General features: G+C 50.1%; 1 pseudogene; it reads right to left on the bottom strand.

The window, feature by feature from the left end:
• Positions 1 to 508: 508 nt before the first annotated feature.
• The window catches only part of LOC109942568 (zinc finger MYM-type protein 1-like), a 30,413-nt pseudogene continuing 17,756 nt past the window's right edge, over positions 509 to 13,165 (bottom strand).

A 13,165-nucleotide genomic window follows, 5' to 3' on the forward strand; every position in this document is an offset into this window, starting at 1 on the left:
TGTCAAGCGCTCACTCTCCTCGGTTGATCTAGAGAAAGTTCTTCGTGGCTTGTGTTTGTCTCGGTCTCAGCAATAACAGGTCGTACATGATAAAGCAACCAAAAAAACCTGGTTAAATTCCTGCGGTACTGGCTCACAAAGATCTGGTTAGTCACTTCTTATCATAATAATTGCTTATTTCCATATTTAGGACATGAGAGTTATTTTTTTATTAGAAAACTTGTTTATTTTCAGATTTGGAACAATACTGTGTATGCGGCCGCAGGGCAACAAACACGATGAAAAAAGGCCTACGATGACCAATTCAAAAGTGTTTTAGGAAACATATCGGGCAGTGGCGGAGCCATCCCCTAACCGGAGCCTGGGCACCATTATAAATTTCTAAATTGTTTCTAAAGTATATATTCAATATAGACTAGTAAATTTCAAGAGAATAGATATAAAATACTAACATTCAAGCAAACAATGACTTAGTGCTAAAAAATTTAACCGTAGCACGGTAAATACCTCAAGATGGTAGAGAACGAGGCAAATTCATCTTTCTAGTCTTCATGCCTTGAAACCGTCGCAATATGGTAGAGTCATCAAGTTCTTTGAATATTTCCCGCTCGATGTAGCACACCATCAAATGATTGAACCACTCATCAGCCATCTTGTTTCGTAAATTAGTCTTGATAATTTTCATCGCCGAAAATGCCCTTTCAACAGATGTTGTGGACACCGGTAATATTAATGCCAATTCAATAAGTCTATAAACCAATGGAAAGACCTTATGTTTCTCTGTCTCAACCATCTTAGAAGCCAAACTAGCAATATCAGTGCACGTAGAGAATGCAGCATGCCTTCTTACTGAAGAATATAAGTCTGAAGTTGTTTTCTAATTTGTGCAAAGTCACTAGTAGAGAAATCAACATCATAAATCTGAGCACCTCGAACAAGGCTATCTATATCAAACCTTGAGAAGTTATTCTTTGGATCAAGACATGAGAAACATGTCAATATCTCAATAGTGGATTCTCCAAATCGATTATTCATATCAACACATATTTTATCAAGAACAACAAAGAAAATCCCGACACGATAATGATGAAGGAAAGTAGTAGTTTCATTTCGGCGCTTCGCACGACCACTGATTGGTATTTCATCCATCATATTTGGCACCGAAATATTCTTTAGCTCACAATATATCTTAGCCTCATCAAACACTTCATCCCAACCACTCTCCCTCAATGTGGCTAATTGAGCTTTCACATCTTGGATTAGCTCCATAGCATGACTATATTTATATCTTTTCTTTGTAAGATATGAGAAAGCTCATTTGTGATAGCAAACAATTTTAGCATAAGCTTCATAATGAAAACAAACTCAAAAGACTCCATTTTCTCAAGCAACCCCGCAGCTGGAGAAGGACCACGAATATCTTTGTCAACCATCTCAAGCACCTCAGTTGCTGAGTCCCACATTAGCTCCAATCGGATAAGGGTTATGTGATGTGAACCCCATCTAGTGTCCCCAGGTCTAGCAAGACTGGTCTGTTGATGTTTTCATGTACCCAATTCAATCTCCAAGGAATCAAGTTGTCGCAAAATGTTGTTATGATGGCTTTCAACCAATGCATCTCTTCTTTTGCATGAAGCGCTTGTTGTGGTCACAATTAAAGAGACATACTCAAAGAAATCATGAATAGCCGAGCAACAACTAGAAACAGAAACAATGACTAACTGCAACCGATGGGCAAAACAATGGACATAAAAAGCATGTGGATTTTCATCTAAAATCTTTTTCTGTAGCCCATTAAATTCACCCCTCATATTTGAAGCTCCATCATATCCTTGTCCACGTATCCTAGAGATGGATAAATTATACTTATCAAGAATGCCAAATAACGCTACCTTTAATGCTTCAGATGTAGTATCAACGACATTGTGTAAAGTAAGGAATCGTTCCACGACCTTCCCTTTAACATCAACATACCTAAATCAAGGATAGTATTATGTCATACAACCTTGTAATTATAAAATTGTCGGGGACCATAATTAGGGGTACCCTCAAGGCTCCTAAATCTCAGCTGGTAACCCCCATCAGCACAAAGCTGCAAAGGCCTGATGGGTGCGACTAAGTCAAGGATCGGTCCATTCGAGGGACGCGATCACGCCTCGCCCGAGCCCAGCCTCGGGCAAGGGCAGCCGACCCCGGAGGATCTACGTCTCGCCCGAGGCCCCCCTCCAGCAACGGACACACCTTCGGCTCGCCCGAAGCCCAGTCTTCACCAAGAAGCAACCTTGGCCAAATCGCCACTCCAACCGACCAAATCGTAGGGGCATTTAATGCAAAGGTGGCCTGACACCTTTATCCTGGCGCACGCCCTCCAGTCGACAGAGCCGAAGTGACCGCAGTCACTTCGCCGCTCCACTAACCGGTCTGACAAAAGGACAGCGCCGCCTGCGCCGCTCTGACTGCTGTGCCACTCGACAGAGTGAGGCTGACAGCGGCCAAGCCCGGCCCTAAGTGCCATAGGAAACTCCGCTCTGCCCGACCCCAGGGCTCGGACTCGGGCTCAGCCTCGGAAGACGACGAACTCCGCTCCGCCCGACCCCAGGGCTCGGACTCGGGCTCAGCCCCGGAAGACGACGAACTCCGCTCCGCCCGACCCCAGGGCTCGGACTCGGGCTCAGCCCCGGAAGACGGCGAACTCCGCTCCGCCCGACCCCAGGGCTCGGACTCGGGCTCAGCCCCGGAATACGACGAACTCCGCTCCGCCCGACCCTAGGGCTCGGACTCGGGCTCAGCCCCAAAGGACGACGAACTCCGCTTCGCCCGACCCCAGGGCTCGGACTCAGCCCTGGCCTCAGCCGATGGTCTCCGCCTCGCCCGACCCGGGGGCTCGGACTCGACCTCGGCCTCGGAAGACAGACTCGACCTCGACCTCGGAGGAGCCTCCACATCGCCCAACCCAGGGCACAGACCGACCACGTCAACAGGAGGCGCCATCATTACCCTACCCCAAGCTGACTCAGGCTACGGGGAACAAGACCGGCGTCCCGTCTGGCTCGCTCCGCCAGACAAGTAATGATGGCGCCCCGCACGCCCGATGACGACGGCGGCTCCCAGCCCCCTTACGGAAGCAAGAGGACGTCAGCAAGGACTCGATAGCCCCGACAGCTGTCCTTCCGCCATGCTCCAGCGCTCCTCCGACGACCACGACACCACACGAACCGGGTGCCAAAACCTCTCCGGCTGCCACATGGCATGTACATAGGGCGCTAGCTCTCCTCCGCTAGACACGTTAGCACACTGCTACACCCCCCATTGTACACCTGGATCCTCTCCTTGTGCCTATAAAAGGAAGGACCAGGGCCCTCTTACAGAGGGTTGGCCGCGTGGGGAAGGACGGGACGGCGCTCGCGTGAGGCCGCTCGCTCCCTCCCGCGTGGACGCTTGTAACCCCCTACTGCAAGCGCACCCGACCTGGGCGCGGGACAAACACGAAGGCCGCAGGATTCCACCTCTCACGCCCGTCTCCCTCCGGCTGCCTCCCCCCTTCACGCTCCGTCTCGCGCCGACCCATCTGGGCTGGGGCACGCGACGACAATTTACTCGTCGGTCCAGGGACCCCCGGGTTTCGAAACGCCGACAGTTGGCGCGCCAGGTAGGGGCCTGCTGCGTGTTGACGAACAGCTTCTCGTCAAGCTCCAGATGGGCAGTCTCTAGCAACCTTTCCAGCCCGGGACGGTGCTCCATTTCGGGAGTCTTGAGTTCATGTCCCTCGACGGCAGCTACGACATGATACTCCTTCCCCCGCCGTGCGACAGCGACAATGGCGGCCGACAGCCCGCCCGCCGGCGGCGGAATCGATGATGTCTTCCCCGCATGGTGGAAGAACAACATCCGAGCTCACCCCGTCCCCTCCCCCGCCGACGGAGGAGGAGGCGGGGCAGCCAAGGCCAAGCAGGAGGCGGCACCTCGTCGGCTGTCGAGCGAGTCGACGGCGCCGGCGCCCCAACGGGGGGCACGTCGGGCATCGACCTCGCGTCTGAGACAAAGACGAACGCCGTCTCCCCGCAACACGCCAATCCCAAGCAAATGTACGACGCCAGCACGCTCGCGAAGGACTTGCTGGGCGTCACCCTCGTACCTGAGACGACGGTGCAGTCAGTCCCTGACGTGACTTCGTCACCGCCCGTCGATCAAGAGGTACCAACCGATTCCCATCTCGTGCCTTTTGGATTCAGCCTCGACCCGCCAAGCGACTTCGCTTTGGTGGACGCTCTCGTAGAGGTGAGTCCAAACCCTCTGGGGTATCGTATGCGGTCACCCTGGGACCGGCTGACGGACGTCTCGACCTACGGGCCCTCGGGGTCCGAGGAAGATGACGAGCCCGACTTCTGTTGGGATTTCTCCGGACTTGGTAACCCCAGTGCCATGCGGGACTTTATGACCGCGTGTGACTACTGCCTTTCCGACTGTTCTGACGGTAGCCGCAGCCTCGGCGACGAGGACTGCGGCCCAAGCCGTGAATGTTTCCACGTCGATCTAGGGGGTCCCTCCGAAGGCAACCATCTTGGTATGCCGGAGAACGGTGATCTCCCTAGGCCTGTGCCTCGCGTTGACATCCTACGGGAGCTAGCTGTGGTCCCCGTTCCGGCGGGGGGTCATGACCCACAGCTCGAGCAAATCCGCGGGGTGTAGGCCAGGCTCGACGAGGGAGCAGGAACACTTGAGCCGATCCGCCGGGACGTCGGGCAGGAATGGGCGGGCCAACCTCCGGCCGGAGAAGTGCGTCATCTACCCCAGGGTATCCAGCACCGCATCGCCGACGATGTTAGGGTAAGGCCGCCACCCACCTCCAGCGGAGTCGGCCAGAACCTGGCTGCAGCGGCAATGCTTCTCCGCGCGATGCCGGAGCCATCAACCACCGAGGGGCGGCGAATTCAGGGAGAGCTCAAGAATCTCCTGGAGGACGCCGCGGTCCGACGGGCCGAAAGCTCCGCCTCCCGAAGGCAGGGGTAACCCTCGGAACATCGCGTCGCGACTTCCTGATTCATGCGGGAAGCCTCGGTCCACACCGGGCGCACGCGTAACACGGCGCCTGCGGCCCTGGGTCGCCTCGGCAACGAGCACCATCACCGCAACCGTCGGGCCCACCTCGACGAGAGGGTGCGCCGAGGCTACCACCCCAGGCGTGGGGGACGCTACGACATCGGGGAGGATCGGAGTCCCTCGCCCGAACCACCCGGTCCGCAGGCTTTCAGCCGCGCCATACGACGGGCGCCGTTCCCGACCCGGTTCCGAACCCCGACTACTATCACAAAGTACTCGGGGGAGACGAGACCGGAACTGTGGCTCGCGGACTACCGGCTGGCTTGCCAGCTGGGTGGAACGGACGATGATAACCTCATCATCCGCAACCTCCCCCTGTTCCTCTCCGACACCGCTCGCGCCTGGTTGGAGCACCTGCCTCCAGGGCAGATCTCCAACTGGGACGACCTGGTCCAAGCCTTCGCCGACAATTTCCAGGGCACGTACGTGCGCCCTGGAAACTCCTGGGACCTCCGAAGCTGCCGATAGCAGCCGGGAGAGTCTCTCCGGGACTACATCCGGCGATTCTCGAAGCAGCGCACCGAGCTGCCCAACATCACTGATTCAGATGTCATCGGCGCGTTCCTCGCCGGCACCACCTGCCGTGACCTGGTGAGCAAGCTGGGTCGCAAGACCCCCACCAGGGCGAGCGAGCTGATGGACATCGCCACCAAGTTCGCCTCTGGCCAGGAGGCGGTTGAGGCTATCTTCCGGAAGGACAAGCAGCCCTAGGGCCACCCACCGGAAGATACTCCCAAGGCATCAACTTAGCGCGGTGCCAAGAAGAAGGGCAAGAAGAAGTCGCAAGCGAAATGCGACGCCGTTGACGCGGACCTTGTCGCCGCTGCCGAGTACAAGAACCCTCGGAAACCTCCCGGAGGTGCCAACCTCTTCGACAAGATGCTCAAGGAGCCGTGCCCCTATCATCAGGGGCCCATTAAACACACCCTTGAGGAGTGCGCTATGCTTCGGCGCCACTTTCACAAGGCCGGGCCACCCGCGGAGGGTGGCAGGGCTCGCGACGACGATAAGAAGGAAGATCACCAGGCAGGAGAGTTCCCCGAGGTCCGCGACTGCTTCATGATCTACGGTGGGCAAGCGGCGAACGCCTTGGCTCGGCGCCGCAAGCAAGAGCGTCGGGAGGTCTGTTCGGTAAAGGTGGCGGCGCCGGTCTACCTAGACTGGTCCGACAAGCCCATCACCTTCGACCAAGCCGACCACCCCGACCACGTGTCGAGCCCGGGGAAATACCCGCTCGTTGTCGACCCCGTCATCGGCGACGTCAGGCTCACCAAGGTCCTCATGGACGGAGGCAACAACCTCAACATCATCTACGCCGAGACCCTCGGGCTCCTGCGTGTTGATCTGTCCTCGGTCCGGGCAGGTGCTGCGCCTTTCCACGGGATCATCCCCGGGAAGTGCGTCCAGCCCCTCGGACAACTCGACCTTCCCGTCTGCTTTGGGACGCCCTCCAACTTCCGAAGGGAGACCCTCATGTTTGAGGTGGTCGGGTTCCGAGGAACCTACCACGCAGTACTGGGGAGGCCATGCTACGCGAAGTTCATGGTCGTCCCCAACTACACCTACCTCAAGCTCAAGATGTCGGGCCCCAACGGGGTCATCACCGTCGGCCCTACGTACCGACACGCGTTCGAATGCGACGTGGAGTGCGTGGAGTACGCCGAGGCCCTCGCCGAATCCGAGGCCCTCATCGCCGACCTGGAGAGCCTCTCTAAGGAGGTGCCAGACGTGAAGCGCCACGCCGACAACTTCGAGCCAGCGGAGACGGTTAAATCCGTCCCCCTCGACCCCAGCAGCGACGCCTCCAAGCAGATCCGGATCGGCTCCGAGCTCGATCCCAAATAGGAAGCAGTGCTCGTCGACTTTCTCCGTGCAAACCCCGACGTTTTCGCGTGGAGTCCCTCGGACATGCCCGACATACCGAGGAATGTCGCCGAGCACTCGCTGGATATCCGAGCTGGAGCCCGACTCGTGAAGCAGCCTCTGCGCCGATTCGACGAAGAAAAGCGTAGAGCCATAGGCGAGGAAATCCACAAGCTAATGGCGACAGGGTTCATCAAAGAGGTATTCCATCCCGAATGGCTTGCCAACCCCGTGCTTGTGAGAAAGAAAGGAGGGAAATGGCGGATTTGTGTAGACTACACTGGTCTAAACAAAGCATGTCCGAAGGTTCCCTACCCTCTGCCTCGCATCGACCAAATCGTGGACTCCACTGCTGGGTGCAAAACCCTGTCTTTCCTCGATGCCTACTCAGGGTATCACCAAATCAGGATGAAAGAGTCCGACCAGCTCGCGACTTCTTTCATCACACCCTTCGACATTGAAAGCATCTAGGCCCCTGGTTGGTTTTAATGATTAATGACAACGTAATATTATATGTGACTAACGTGTGTTTTGCAGAGACAAATGGTAAGTTAGGTCGCATGACAGGTAGAAGTACTACAACGGTGAAAACAATCCCGGAGATAAGAACTCGAAGCGACGGCTAAAACGACGGAACAAAAGGTGAAGGTCTAAGGAGTCCGAGTGTCAAGGAGATGTGGACACTCGCGATTTAGTTAGGTCTTTTATTCTTTTTTAGCCGTACTATAAAGAGGGGTTGTCGATGAGTAGTTTGACCAAGAGAGTTCTAGTGTAGTGTTGGTGCACAATCACACTCATATACAGTGCTAGGTGTCACTCTAGAACTCACACAAAAGTTAGAACGAAAACCGATTTGGAAATCAGCTGAAAACAAGATTTAGTGTTTCTGGCTTAGGGGCACCGGACTGTCCGGTGTGCACCGGACTGTCCGGTGCACCCTCTGCCAGGTGGGGCCAGGCTGGTCCACGGCAGTATTTTTACCTTCCCAGAAACCCGAGAGCGCAGAGTTTGAAGTTGAATTTTAGTGGCACACCGGACACCGCACCGGACTGTCCGGTGTGCACCGGACAGTGAACTGTTCACTGTCCGGTGCGCCATGAGTCCAACGGCTAGCTGTCAGAACTAGCCGTTGGAAGTGACCGTTGGCGCACCGGTGGCGCACCGGTGGCGCACCGGACTGTCCGGTGCGCCATCGCGCAGCACATTGCCTGTAACGGCTAGTTGGTGGGTGAGGGCTATTTATACCCCCTCCACCCACCATATTCAATGTCTTGCACTCCACATTTATTCCAGCACCTTGGTAGAGTATTGCAAGCACCAAAAGCCTAGTGAGGAGATTAGAGAATCATAATCCGCGCTTGTTCCTCATTAGCGCTAGTGAGAGCCACCTAGAGCACACACCACTTGCATTAGGCTTCTCTTGGTCAAGCGAAAGTCTATGGCTTGTTACTCTTGGTGATCGGCATCACCTAGACGGCTTGGTGGCGTTGGGAGCTCGGTGATCACCGTGAAGATCTTGTTGGTGACCCGACTCAAGGTTGTAAGCGGTCTCGAGGGATCCACCGCGCCGGAGTGGCAAAGGATCATCTCGTAGTGAGCACTTGGTTCTTGCGAGGACCAAGGGGGAGCGATACCCTTGCGCGGGTGCTCCAACGAGGACTAGTGGAGAGTGCCGACTCTTCGATACCTCAGGAAAAATTGGAGGAGTCTTCTAAACTTTGCTTTACATTCCGCACTTAATTCAAGCACTTTACATTGTGTATTTGTTTAGCAAATATTTGAAGTATTATCTTAGCTTTGTTACATTTCTAGTATTATATTCTTAGTGCTAGTTGTTGGGGTGAAGTTGGGCTCTTGTTTAGCTCTTGCTCAGGTTTTAATTAGTGTTGATTTTTAGAAAAGCCCAATTCACCCCCCCTCTTGGGCATCGTGATCCTTTCAATTGGTATCAGAGCCTTGTTGCTCATAGATTAGCTTAACCGCTAGAGTTACAATGTCCGGTGGGGATGGACCTCCTCCCGTTTTTGATGGTGACGATTTTCCTTATTGGAAAATTCGTATGGAAGCATACTTAGAGGCTATAGACATTGGTGTCTATAAAGCCGCCACACAAGGGTTTCCCCAACCTAGAGATCCCACAAATCTTGTAGGTGACGAGTTCAATTATGAGAAATGGAGTGCGAAGGCCAAAAACACCCTTTTTAGAGGCCTTTGCAAAGATGTGTTCAATAGAGTTCGGAATCATAAAAATGCTCATGATTTGTGGATGGACATTTGTGCTCTACACGAAGGAACTAGAAGTGAACGTGAGGAAAGATATCACATAGCTATGCGAAAGTTAAATTCTTTTGAAATGCTTACTAATGAAAATGCAAACGCTATGTACTCACGACTTAATATTCTTGTAGAGGAAGTCAATGGATTGGGGCTTACTCAAATCTTACAACCGGATGTTGTGAGGAAGATTCTCAGTGTCCTCCCAATAGACAAATATGGACACATTGTCACTGTGCTACATCAAATGGATCTTTCAGTTACCACACCTACACAAATTTTGGGAAAGATCAATGCCCATGAGATGTACATGCACATCAACAAAGAAGAATCATCTTCCAAAAGAAAGGATTTGGCTCTCAAAGCAAATCATGAAAGAAAGGGAAAAGCGAAAATGCAAGTTGAGGAAGAATCCTCAAGTGATGATGACCTTGATGCAAACATTGCCTTGATGGTAAGGAAGACCACCAAGATGTTGAAGAAGCTAAATAGAGAAGGCATCAAATTTGATTCAAGAAAGAAGAAGTTCTTTTCCAACAAAAGAAAGCCCATTTCTGAGATGGACTGCTACAACTGTGGTGAGCTTGGTCATCTTGCTCATCAATGCAACAAGCCCAAGAAGAACAAGTTCAAGGGCAGGAAGGAAGATGACAGCGATGATGAAAAGAAGGAAAAGAAATTCTTCAAGAGGAAGGATGGGAAGCAAAAGAGGTTCCACAAGAAGAAGAATGGAAAGGCCTATATTGTTGGCGACTGGCTCACCGACGTCGAATCATCAAGTGGATCTTCTTCAAGTGAAGAAGAGGATGATGAAAAAGTTGCGGCCATCGCCGGGGACTTCTCTTCACCACCACCATCGCCATCATCCACTTCTCACCTGTGCCTTATGGCTAAGGGTGAACGAAAGGTACAAAATGATATTAATATTGATGATGATAGTGATAGTGATAGTGATGAAGAATTTGCTTCACCTTCATATGATGAGTTAGCTGACTTACTTAAAGAATATACTCAAATCATTAGAAAGTCAAAAGCTAAATGTGATAGGTTGAAAAATGAAAATGAATCTTTAAATGCCAAGTATGACATAGTTATAAAGGCTAGTGATGAAATAAAAGAAGAAAATAAAACTATGTCATCAACTGTAAATGAGCTCACAAACTCCCTAAAAGATGCTAAGGAAAAATATGACAAATTAAATGAAGCTAATAGGGAGTTGCAAAATAGACTAGTTAAGATCAAGGAAGACTATACTCAAATTAAATTTGATCATGACAATCTTCTTGTTGAAAATGAACTTTTATCTTGCAAAACACATGAGGCTTTTAACCCTGTTGTTAAGCTTGATGTAGCAACCTCATGTGATGATTTGATTCAAGAAGAGCAAACTAGTCTACATGCTGAATTGACTGAAAAAGTTGAAGTCCTGACTTTAGACAACCAAAAATTGAAGAATTATTTGACTGATGCAACTACTAGAGGAAAAGTTGCTATTGAGAACAATGATTTCAACAATGAGTTGGCAGTGGATAATCAAAGGCTTAAGAATGAGGTCAAGAAACTAAAAAGTGAAAATGAACATCTTGCAACAAGTGTGCAAAGGTTCAACAAGGGTCAATACCTCCAAAATGAGCTGCTTATGAACACTGTTATGAAAAATAACAAGAGTGGTATTGGATACAATGCTTTTGTGCAAAAGAAAGCTATCACTCAATACAAGCCAATGCAGACTCACAAGCCTATCAAATGCTTTGAGTCTGGAAATGAAGGTCATTTTGCCCACAACTGCAAAGCTAAACCACCAACTCCCTTGCCTAAGCACTCAAGACCATTTGCTTTCAATGCTCACTATGTTCTAAGAAAGGTTGCAAATGGAAAGATTAAGGTTACATTCCTAGGTCCACCAAATAAGAGTAGACCTAGACAAATCTGGGTGGCAAAGTCCTTAATTGAGAGAGTCACCGGTCCTATGCAATATAGGGCTCTCAAAACTCAAGCTTGAATTGTCTGTGAATGTAGGTGAACTACAAGACTGGTGGGAGCCATTGGGTTATTGACAGTGGATGCACACAACATATGACTGGCAACCCACGGATGTTCACCTCATTAGATGAGAATGTTGATGGTCAAGATAAAATCACATTTGGAGACAACTCAAAAGGAAAAGTACAAGGACTTGGCAAGGTGGCAATCTCAAATGACTTATCAATATCAAATGTTCTCTTAGTTGCACCTTTGAGCTTCAATTTATTATCAGTAGGACAACTCTGTGATCTTGGACTTCAATGCTTATTCACTCCATCAGAGGTTATTGTAACAAAAATGGATGATGAATCAATGGTATTCAAGGGATTTAGATACAACAACCTCTACTTAGTGGATTTCACTCCAGAAGATGCAGACTTAAGAACTTGCCTCTTCACCAAAGCTTCTCTTGGATGGCTTTGGCATAGGAGGCTTGCACATGTTGGAATGAGCACACTCAAGAAGGTATTAAAAAATGATATGGTTAGAGGATTAAAGGATGTGGTGTTTGAAAAAGACAAGCCATGCAGTGCATGTCAAGCTGGAAAGCAAGTTGCTAATACACATCCTACTAAAGCTTTCATGTCAACATCAAGGCCACTGGAACTACTTCATATGGATTTATTTGGACCTACAAATTATGTCAGCGCCGGTGGCAACCTCTACTGTCTAGTGATTGTTGATGACTTCTCAAGATACACTTGGGTGTTCTTTCTCCATGACAAATCTGAAGTTGCATCTATATTCAAGAAGTTTGCCAAGAAAGCACAAAATGAATTTGATTGCAAGATTAAGAAGATTAGAAGTGACAATGGCAAAGAATTTGACAACACCAACATTCATGAGTACTGTGATGAAATTGGGATCAAGCATGAAGTATCTGCCACATATACACCTCAACCAAATGGAGTTGTTGAAAGGAAAAATAGGACCTTGATCACTCTTGCAAGAACAATGATTGTTGAGTATAACACACCGGAGAGGTTTTGGGCCGAAGCTGTCAACACTGCTTGCTATGCATCAAACAAGCTATTTCCTCACCGGCTACTTGCGAAGACTCCTTATGAACTGCTAAATGGGAAAAAGCCAGACGTCTCTTTCTTCCGGGTGTTTGGGTGCAAATGCTACATCTACAAAAAACGCCATCATCTAGGGAAGTTTCAAAGACGTTGTGATATTGGTTTTCTTTTGGGTTATTCATTAAAGTCCAAAGCATATCGAGTATTCAACCATGCCACTAGCATGGTAGAAGAAACATATGATGTGGAATTTGATGAGACTAATGGCTCCCAAGGAGCACTTGAAAATCTTGATGATGTAGGTGATGAGCCACTTAGGGAAGCAATGAAGAACATGCCTATTGGAGCTATCAAACCAAAAGAAGATGAAGAAGAGGTGCAAATCATTGACAGGCCTTCTTCATCAAATGTACCACAAGATGATGAAAAAGATGAGAGGCATGCAAATGAAGATACATTTGTCTCTCATGAACAAGCAAGGGTACAAGCCGAAGATGTTGATGCTCCAGGATCTTCTTCCCAAGTGGTTGACAGGAGAAACTCATCACTACTTCAAGCTCATCCTCAAAACCAAATCATCGGGAGTCCTTCACAAGGGGTTATTACTCGATCACATAAACATGGTAATTTTATTGAACATCACTCTTTTGTTTCTTGTGTTGAGCCTACTTGTATAGATGAGGCGCTACAGGATCCGGACTGGGTGAATGCCATGCATGAAGAACTTAACAACTTCACCCGTAACGAAGTTTGGACCCTGGAGAAGCCCCCACAAGATGCAAGAATCATTGGAACAAAGTGGGTGTTCAGAAACAAACAAGATGATCAAGGTGTGATTGTAAGAAACAAGGCAAGACTTGTCGCAAAGGGATTTTCTCAAGTTG

This window comes from Zea mays, chromosome 9 (genome assembly GCF_902167145.1).
Source record: "Zea mays cultivar B73 chromosome 9, Zm-B73-REFERENCE-NAM-5.0, whole genome shotgun sequence".
NCBI classification, from domain to species: domain Eukaryota; kingdom Viridiplantae; phylum Streptophyta; class Magnoliopsida; order Poales; family Poaceae; genus Zea; species Zea mays.